At 44.9% G+C, this 10,175-nt stretch overlaps 1 long non-coding RNA gene across 1 annotated transcript; it reads right to left on the minus strand.

Moving 5' to 3' along the window:
- Nucleotides 1-1,254: 1,254 nt before the first annotated feature.
- LOC107979345 lies at nt 1,255-9,879 on the minus strand. Its single transcript, XR_003480411.2, has 3 exons — nt 9,597-9,879; nt 5,269-5,413; nt 1,255-1,312 (listed from the first exon to the last, which is right to left on the minus strand). It is a non-coding gene; the product is annotated as an uncharacterized LOC107979345 (long non-coding RNA).
- Nucleotides 9,880-10,175: the final 296 nt, after the last annotated feature.

Below are 10,175 nucleotides of genomic sequence, written 5' to 3' on the forward strand. Positions count from 1 at the left end.
TTCTATTACTCAGATATATTTTTATTATTTATTTATTTATTTATTTATTTATTTATTTATTTATTTTGAGACAGGGTTTCTCTGTGTATCCTGGGCTGTCCTGGAATTCACTCTCAGAACAGGCTGGCCTCAAGCTCAGGGATCCACCTGCCTCTGCCTCTCAAGTGCTGGGATTAAAGTCCTATGCCACCATGCCCAGCCACTCTTGTAGGGAGCCATGGCAAAAGTAACCTTGGACCTGTAAGAGACTTGGGCTGCTTCAGAGAAAGTTGCCAGCATTTTAAGAATAACCCATTATGTTAAAAGAATAGCTGCCTTCAATCCTTCCTTCCTGATACATAGCATTTGGGCCCATAGAAGTAGCTTGTAGAGAGAAAGAAACATTTCACAGTCAGGTTACCTAGCAACCCTTCCCCCATGCATTCTGTAACCCAACTAACATTTAGCCCTTTCAGCCCCTATCTAGACACTCGCAATGTCTGACCTTGCCAAGCACCCTGGACTCCCCGCTTGCCTTCAAGGACTCACACACATGGACATTCCTCAGTCTGGTTATCAGGCAAATGGTCTCAAATGACCTCTCCCTGCCTGCCAAGCTCCCTGCTTGGCACCTCTATATAAGGTCCCTGTGAAAAATAAAAAAATTGCAGCTTGATCAGAAACCTGTCTTGCTGTCAGGTTCTTTGTACCTGCCCGACTCTCTTTCCAGGTACTTTGGTGACTGCAGCACATTGGGGTGGGGGTGTGAGCTCGAGTGGTGCCCCGAAGGTCGGGGCACAATCTGACATTATTTTTAAATTTTTTTATTTGGATTAGAAAGATTATTTTACATGTCAATCCCGTTTCTCCACCCTCCCCTCCTCCCCTGCCCCCCAACTAACACCCTACCTATCCCATACCCTTTCTGCTCCCTAGGGGGTCTTCAGAATCTGTCATATCCTTTGGGATAGGGCCTAGGCCCACCCCCTTGTGTCTAGGCTCAGGGGGTATTCCTCCATGTGGGGTGGGCTCCCAAAGTCCATTCCTATGGTAGGGATAAGTACTGATCCACCACAAGGGGCCCCATAGATTTCCCAGGTCTCCTCACTGACACCCACATTCAGGGGGGTCTGGATCAGTCCCATGCTGGTTTCTCAGCTATCAGTCTGGGGACCAAGAGCTCTCCTTTGTTCAGGTCAGCTGTTTCTGTGGGTTTCACCATCCTGGTCTGGACCCCTTTGCTCATCAGTCCTCCTCTGCAACTGGATTTCAGTTCAGTTCAGTGTTTAGCTGTGGGTGTCTGCTTCTACTTCCACCAGCTGCTGGATGAAGGCTATAGGATGGCAAATAAGTCAGTCATCAATCTCATTATCAGGGGAGGGCATTTAAGGTACTCTCTCCTCTGTTGCTTAGATTGTTAGTGGGTGTCATCTTTGTAGCTCTCCAGACATTTCCCTAGTACCTGATTTCTCTTTAAACCTATAATGTCTCCCTTTATTATATTATTTCTTATCTTGCTCTCTTCTGTTCTTCCCCCAGCTCAACCTCCCTGCCCCATCATGTCTAGGGGTGAGGAGGCCACTCTGACATTTTTGAAGAGCCCTTTGCTTCCTCTCATTTGAATGACCTGACTAGTTAGGTACAGATGAAATGTTTTGGACAGGAATACAACATGGTGACACTCTGCCCTTCTCAGCATGAAATATTAGAAGGCACATGACCTTAAGTGGCCAATGCCTGTTTTCCTCTGAGCACCTGACCCAAACAGGAATGGTGTCAATGACAAGCCAGGGGCTTCACCTACAAAACAGAAACAATGAGAGGGCACTGGGACACTGATGTCCCTCAGACAAGTCTCTCATCTCTATCTCTAACTTAGACCCCAGTGACATAAAGGTGTCACAGCTTTGTTTGTGCAAGTGGCACCTTACTAAAGGTGAGTCACTGGTTTATCTTAGAAGTGAAAAGAGGACTGAATCAGACTAACTTTGTTGTCAAAAATACCTCACAGAGGATGTTACAAGCAAAAACAGAAAGCAAAGCAAAGCCTGCAGAGAAGTACCAGGGTGTTATGGGAAATCTACAGACGTTGTTTTGAAGATAAATATGGTAACAACACTTTAATCACTTCTGGAAAATGTCAGCAGTTCAGTACAAAGCACTAACTCACTTCCAAAGGCAGACACACAATAGAATGAGACTACCTAGGTCTAAAGACATGTATTTCACAGAAGGTCCGTGGAAAACTCTGGTTTAAGATTAAAATTAACACGATTATTGTGATGAATGAGGCACTAAAATAGAACAACCAGAAAACACCATACTGCTTGACATGCTAAAGGGAGACTGAGAGACAGAGATAGAGACAGAGACAGGCAGAAAGATAGAGACAGAGAAATAGAAACAGAAAGACAGAGAAAGACAGAGATAGAGAGACACACAGAGAAATAGAGACACAGAGAAAGGCAGGCAGGGAGCTATAAAACTCAGAGCTGGTGGGAAGGCATGCAGGAGACACACATGTTTAGGTAACTTAGCTGTCATCTCATAGGTAGTAGCCAGTAAAGTCACAATCTTGGCCAAATCAGTTTTCTACCAATAATATTGTATTGTTATTTTTGGACATCTTTCAAAAAAACATTTATTTATTTATCTTGGTGGGGAGGAGAGGGAGGAGGCTTGTGCCATGGTACCCACATGGAAGATGGAAGACAACTTACAGAAGTCACTTCTCTCTGCCTTTGTGTGGGGTCTGGGGCTGGAACTCTGTTCTCTAGGCTTATTGGAAAGTACCTTTACCCAATAACTTCCCGTGTAGCCCAGGCTTGCCTTGCATTCCTATGTAACTAAAGCTGGACTGTAATTCCTGATTCTCCTGCTTCCCCCTCAAGTGCTGAGATTACAGGTGTGTACTACCGTGCCCAGATTTATGCATCTTTACTTTGACATATTCTGCCAGACTCTTCTGTCAATGTGCTATTTCAATCAATGGTTTGGGAAATGACAATGCCTCTCACATTGAATATAAATGTTGTTTTGAACATTTGTTTAAGGGAAAAAAATCCTCATTTTAGCATTAGTTTCTATCAAGTTGCACTATTTAAATGTTTATTGATAGCTGATGTTTTCTTTTTGAAGTTCTAGCTCACATCTCAGCATATTTTCCCATCAATGTGGAAAGCATGTATCCATCTTTGCCTAATTGATGCCAGGTACATCACCCAGCACTCAGAGGTCACCTGGTGTTTTTGAACCTCCCGCATGGCTGCATAGGATGTGAGGCCAGGACCTCACATTTGAATCCCAACTCACCTCACATATATGTCTGTTCCTTTGGCCCAGTATGCGAGGGGGAGAGCTGCTCTGAAACACTTTGCTAAAGAACACACTGGTATGAGGCAAAGGTACCCTCTCCCTACTATGCCTGAGAGGAACTCCCCTGAGGTGGGAAAACAGGATAGAAAGTAAGGTTCAGAAGGTCTTACATAGAGGCTGTAAAGTTAGCATGCAGGAAAAGCCTATTGACAAATGGGAAGGCTGGAAAGTAATTCTAACTAGGGCTAACCGTTGACATGGGAGCGGAAGCACTCTGAAGTGTCTGGAGGTAACCTGTGGCTCCTGGCAGTAATAGAATGCATCTGGGTGGGCATTAAGAAGCCACAAGACATGTGATGCTTGGAGTGTGTAGAATGCCACATAACAGGCTGTGTGAGGAAGCCTAGGTTATGCAAACGAGCTCAAAGCTCAAGAAATGACACAACAGCCCGTACATTGTATAGCAGGATGGTGAGCTGCCAGACTTTGCTCTGCTCCAAACTGCCTCCTCCTGTAGAACTCCTTTTCTTAATACATTCCCTTGTTTTGCTTGCTACCATCCACATGTCTCTGTCCAGTTCCTTGTTCTGGGACACAAGGACACAGAATCCCTCTGAAACTTCCCATTGACCCCAATATCCACCAACATCAGCAAGTTGACTGGCCCTTCAAAATTCCTTTTTCTATATCTTTCAGAAACCCACCACCCATTATGTACAAAGCATACCCAACCTGTAGACCACAAGTCAAGGAGAGCTATAAATGGGGCCAACACAGAATTGTAAACCTAGTTAAAAGATTATAAGACATGTTCACATTTTTTCATAATTAAATTGTGTGGTTCTCAAGTGTGAGCTGCATAAATGACAATGTTCTTTTCAATGTCAAAGGTTGCCACACTTGTTAGCAGATCCTCAAGAAATAAAAACTCCTTTATTCTTTATGCAATAGTTAGGAAAACTAAAAGTTGTTTTCTATCAAAATCTCACTAGATTGCTATTTTAAGAAGGCTTAGCTAGTCCATACCACACAGAAAAATTCTCAAAAGAAACATTTGTAAACGTTTCCTTAAATGTGTCCAGCAGATGTTGAGGTAGGCTAGTTAGAAACTCTCAGGCTTGAGGTCATTGAGGATGAGCCCTTCTGTCAATCATCTTTGGGCCCCGCCTTCGGTCTCTCTGGTAATACACTAATTTTAAAGAGGAAGAAAGCTTCACAATTGACCCTCAAGATTTAAAACTGTGTTGGAGGGAGGAAGGACCAGGAGACAGGGCTTCATTGAATTTCATCAAGAGAAGGTCCATTCCTCTGGGTAAAATATGGCTATTTTTATAGATTTTTTTCTGTCTTTAATTCTCATGAATCTATTGTATTACTTGAGTTTTGGTCAACAGAATGAGATCTCAGTTTTATCTCTGGCACTGGGAGGAATTTGGGACTTTCTGGTAAAGAACAAAGACATGCCATTGTCTTTCCCCTTAAAGAGCTAATCCAAATGAGCCTGCCAATCACCTGAGCAGTAAAATGTCCCTCAGGAAGTGTTCAGGAACTTTTGAAGATAGTATAAAGCCTTCATAAACATGCCTGTTCACAGCCCACTTCCCTATGAGCACTTTCTTCCATGGTGGCCTCTCTGGTCACTGGTCCCACTTGTCCCTTGCCCATTTGTAACAAACTCCTTATCATGTGTTCTGTACTACAGTCCTTGTCATGTGTTCTGTTCTACACTCTATGTCATGTGTTCTGTGCTACACTCTATGTCATGTGTCCTGTACTGCACTCAGTGTCTCATCTGAATTGATTCAACAGAGAAAACAAGGCTAATGAGCTGAGAGGAGACCCCAGTGAGATGTAACACACACTTTGTGTTTAGTGTCTGATTTTCACGTTCACAGATGCATTATCTCCCTTTCCATTTTAATTTAAGATCCCCAGTAGCTTCTGATGCCAAGGTACTCCAGTTGTGGAACTCACCTTTATAGCCTGCACCTCAGAAAAGTAGTGCTACATGCCACAGTGAGAGAGCCTGATAAGGTCCCTAGACTCATGTAAACTTCTGTGCAGTAGACATCAGGCGTCCACAGGAAGTCTTGGTTCTATCAGAGCTGCTCACATGAACCTGTGAGGAGGAATGAAAAAAGCTTTATTTTTCTTATTTCTATGAGTCCATTCACTGGAAGATAGGAAAGAGACATTAATATGTCACATGCACAGATTTAAAAATGATTCAGGCTTTCAGAATAGTTAAAAATGCTAGATTTTTTTTTTTTTTAAGAATTGAGCACCTTGGGGGTGACGGTGATGTTTGCCTTTAATCCTAGCACTTGGGAGGCAGAGGCAGAAGAAACTCGAGGCCAGCCTGGTCTACAGAGTGAGTTCCAGGATGAACTCCAAAGCTACACGGAGAAACCCTGTCTTAAAAAACAAAAACAAAGAATTGAGTAACTAAGATGTGATGTGTAGCACTACTTTTCTGAGGTGCTGACTGTGAAGGCGAGTTCCACAACTGGAAACCCTTGGCATCAGAAGCTACAAGGAGCAGAAAGAGATGGACTGCCCAACCCCAAGATTCAATTTGTAAACACCATTTTCTTGGTCCAGTGGTCATGTGACAGGCATGCTTGAGAAAGGGGCTAAAAGGAATTTAGAGTGTGAGGTTAAGTCACCAAGAGCGAGGAGGGGCTGGCAGATGGGAAACTGAGGTCAGATCACATCCACAGATACTGTACACATGGCATTTGGCCTTTGTGTATGAAATCCATCTTGGCCCTTTATTCTCTACCTTCTGTCCTTCCAGCATTCTGCCCCCATCTTCGATCCCTGCCATTTCCCCCATCTCTCTGCAAACAGACCCACCCATGTATTCTGAGAAAGACTGAAACACAGATAACTTCCAGTTGAATACCTCAGGAACTGTGACATCGACAGTGATAGTTGGGGCTGTCAATCAGATTTCTATTCATCCATGTGAGCTACCAGAGCTACATATAAACTATGGATGACCTTCACACTTCAATACAGAAGTGTCTTCAGGATGGTCACTGGGCAGTTGTGTTGCAATCCCACTACACCAGGTGACACAGAAATACCACCCCACTTCCTGCCTATGAGGTTTTTGACAGACACATCAAAGTTTCCAAACTTTGTCCTCTAAGAACCAAGTTGGTCATGTGATTGAGAACATGAAGGCTACCACCCAAGCCTTGATTCAGGAGCCTGGCTGACTTCCCTTCCCTGGACCTCATGGCAGTTGGAGGCCAGCCAGCAGGTGACAGCAGTTATCCGTAAGGCATCTCTAGCATCTCAGAAGCCCCTTGCAATAAGAAGAACTAGCAAATGTGACTTTGTAAATTCTGCCCCGATTATAGCCTGACTTCCTCCTTCTCACCCACCATTTCAAAAGCATAGAGACTTTGTCAGATAAAGTCTTCTTTTGCCCACATGAAAGCACTGTGTTTGTCTCTGCTGAAGAGCTATTGTCTGTGGAGACAACCACAGCTTGTGTGTTTGAGCCACTCATCCCATAGCTGCCTTTCTTCCTACCTCTGTTTGAGCAGTGCTCTGTGTCAATTCCAGAGCCCCATGCTGTCACTTCTTAAGTCACAACAGGACCCTTAGGTTTCCTGAGCAAAGGATGTGGGGGAGAGAGCCCGGAGGTTCTGTTGGGGCTCCAGAAACCACGAGCAAAGACAGAAACCAGAACAAAGACAGGGGTGGGTGAGGGTGGGGTAGCAGAGCACCCAGTTACTCCTGGACTTCCTCTCAAAAAAAGGAAAATGTTTACCCAGAGTATGTCTGGGGACAAGTAGAACCTGCTGTCTCTGCTTGGTGACAACATTCTGGTCTGCATCACTTACCTTTCACAATCTTCAAACAAAACATTTGTAGTATCTGATTTGTTAAGGATTGCAGTTTTAGTAAAATTTTATTAAGAAATAATACAATACCCCAAAGCCACTTTTCGTTCAGTAGTTACCTTCCTAGTTCTGACATCTTCCTATTTTTGAGGAATATCAGTACTTTTGCACAAAACATGATTCTTTTTTACTCTAGAGACAAGATCACAGGCACTTGGCAATATTTGTGCTTTCCACAAGAGGGCTCCCGAATGGTGGGAACTTGCTGACAGGCAGACCTTCCTACACAGCAGATGCTTTGCCACCTTGTATTTATGAGTTCAGAGTTACTGTGATAAACTGATCTTAGACTACAATGTCCAAACTGGACTTTCCAAATTAGTTTTCCTTTTTTTTTTTTCTTGTGGTCGATGGGTTTTCCTTAGTGGAGGAGGGAACTAGGGGGTGGGTTGCATACAGTCCCCTCCTGGCTTCCATTTTTCTTCACAGCCATTTCTGGTCTTCCTTTCTTAGTTCGGGTGATGTTCACTGAAGCCTTCTGTGTCTGATTGGAGACTGGGGGACATCACACACAGTGACAGGGCCTTCTTTGGGAGGGTCCAGCGCAGCTGGCCAAGGAAACGTGCTCCAGACAGGAGCTTCCTGCCAGCCCCTGAGATCTACTGCTAACATTGTTGCCAATTGACTGCTGAGGGTGGTGCCATCCATCTTAGGTTACATTGCTCAGAACTGCCCGGGGTGTAAGAGTCAGTGTGGGGCAGCCGCAGCCACCTCTCACAGGGCCACAAAGCAAGGAGCGGGAAGTCCTTGTATGGCAGGGCTCCCCACAAGCTCCAAGGAGTTAGGCAGCTCCTCTTGGGGCATTGACTTCCCTTCTTTGCTGTGTTGTTGCCTCTTATTTCTGGTTCTCACCTGTCTTCTTTTCTACCAAAGAACCAATGGCTTTCTACCACAAGGGGGCAGTGCAGGGGAAGAAACCAGTCAATAAATAGGCTTGATGCTTCTGTTAGGAAAATAATTGTGTACCTCACAAGCTTGACATTCTTTTGGCCCTCTCTCCCTTCCCCCCCCTCCCTCCCCCTCACCCTCCCCCTCCCTCCCTCCCTCCCTCCCTCCCTCCCCTCCTCCCTCCCTCCTCCCTCCCTCCCCCTCCCTCCCTGTCATGAAAGCAAACTGTAGGGAGCATACAAGGCTACCTGGCATTTTAGAGAAAACAGATTAAAAAAAAAAAAAACACAAAACAGGTTTGCAAGTTCATTTTTAGATAAGAACAAAGAGCCAGTAGCAACTAAAGAACTAAAGTAGCAGCTAAAGACTTGGCTTTTGTTCTTTAGAAAACAGCCTGGACTGTGGCCAAGGGAAGGATGTCCAGAAAAGCAGTAACAGTAAAGATGCTTGGATGTCCTAGCAGAGCAGAATCTCCCTAGTGTCTAATCTAGCATCAAAGATTCATGAAAATGGGAAGCAAAGGAAGCATTAGAGTAGCAAAGAGAGGCGAGGGGATGCCAAGAAGGTCACAGTATATGGTGTGTGTGTGTGTGTGTGTGTGTGTGTGTGTGTGTGTGCTTCAGCAGGCACAGGCACAGGCACTGAGGCTGGTCCTAAGCTTGTGCACAGAAACATCTACGAGAATGCATCCTCAGCTGAGAAAAGAAACACACCGAGTACTGAGGTCCTGGGGAACAGATGGATTTTGTTTGTAGCTGGTTTGCCTGATGCCCACTGGGAAGACTGAGTGGGCCTTCATTCTTTGCTATGTTGCTGGCCTCTCAGGGTAGGGTGTGCATCTAGAAGGAAGAAAGCAAGACAGGGTTCCACTGAGGCCATTTGGCGCTGCCACTGAACAGTGAGTATAATTTCTATTTTTCTCTCTCTTGCTCTAGGGCTGGGTCTTGGGTCCTTTCAGCCCAGCTTTACCATCAGTTCTCAAGGGAGCCTGACCTGTGGAGCCAAGCCACTAGGCAGATATGTTGAGCTTTGCAACCTAATACTTGGGAATAAGGAAATCCATATTCAGTTTAACAGTGAGCTCATCTCTGGGAACTGAGATAAATAACAGCTGCTTTCAGGAACTCCATCAAAATTATGCAAATAAGACCACACACAATAAAAGAAGATGACTGTTTGATGAGACCAAAATGGTCGGAATTTGTGGTTAAGAACAATTGCAGTGATTCAGAACAGGTATTAGAAATAACCAAGATACACATAGGGGAGAAAGAAAGGCTAATATCAATGCATTCACAGAGATCAAGGGAGGGAGGGAGCAGCTTTAGACAATGTAAGTCATAGTAGAAGCAGCCACATGTGGTTTACAAGAGTAAAGTTTCAGTTTAAGTAGAGAGACGATAGCTAGCACGCCAGTCTAGTCATCAGGAGCATGGATCTCAAATGGGGGCGGCTAGGGTACATGAGCCCTGTCCCAGCCCACCGCGGCATGCTTACATTCCTGTGTGGTTTGCAACTTCTTTCTTCCCTCTATGTCACCAGGTCTCAGCACTGTGCTTTCTCTAGTAGGTATTGCTTGTACGGACGTGTAGTGTGACGGCTGTGTTTCTCCCTGTGAATCCCTGACACCAAGTCCCTGGAACAGCTGGTCCCATGAAGCACTGTGACTCAGGAGTCGTTCCAGTCATGTGGGGAACTCAGTGAGAGTTCAAGTCCTCTGTGTGTGTAGCTGGAGTTTGTGAACCGGTAGCTACCGGAAGCTTTCTTTCCATCACATGGCCTTGGCATTTTCTCTTTAGGAAGACAAGCAGAGACCTAAAACGAAGAAATAAGCAGGGAGCTAGTATGCCAAGACCACCAGTGGAAAGCTCCATGCCAGTTCCGTTCCCTCCCAAGTCAGGACAGTCCCAACTCATCACTCTCTCCTGATTATACATTTGCATGTTTACTTTCGATTTTTACAACCTTTTTCCTTTCAGCCGTATTTTTTGGGTAGAACTGACCTCAAGCCTAGGATCTGGAGAGGGCCAGACTGGGGCTAGTTGGTTATTGCCTGCTCTCCTAGACTGTTGTGTG

The sequence above is a fragment of the Cricetulus griseus genome, assembly GCF_003668045.3.
Source record: "Cricetulus griseus strain 17A/GY chromosome 1 unlocalized genomic scaffold, alternate assembly CriGri-PICRH-1.0 chr1_0, whole genome shotgun sequence".
In the NCBI taxonomy this organism is placed as follows: Eukaryota; Metazoa; Chordata; class Mammalia; order Rodentia; family Cricetidae; genus Cricetulus; species Cricetulus griseus.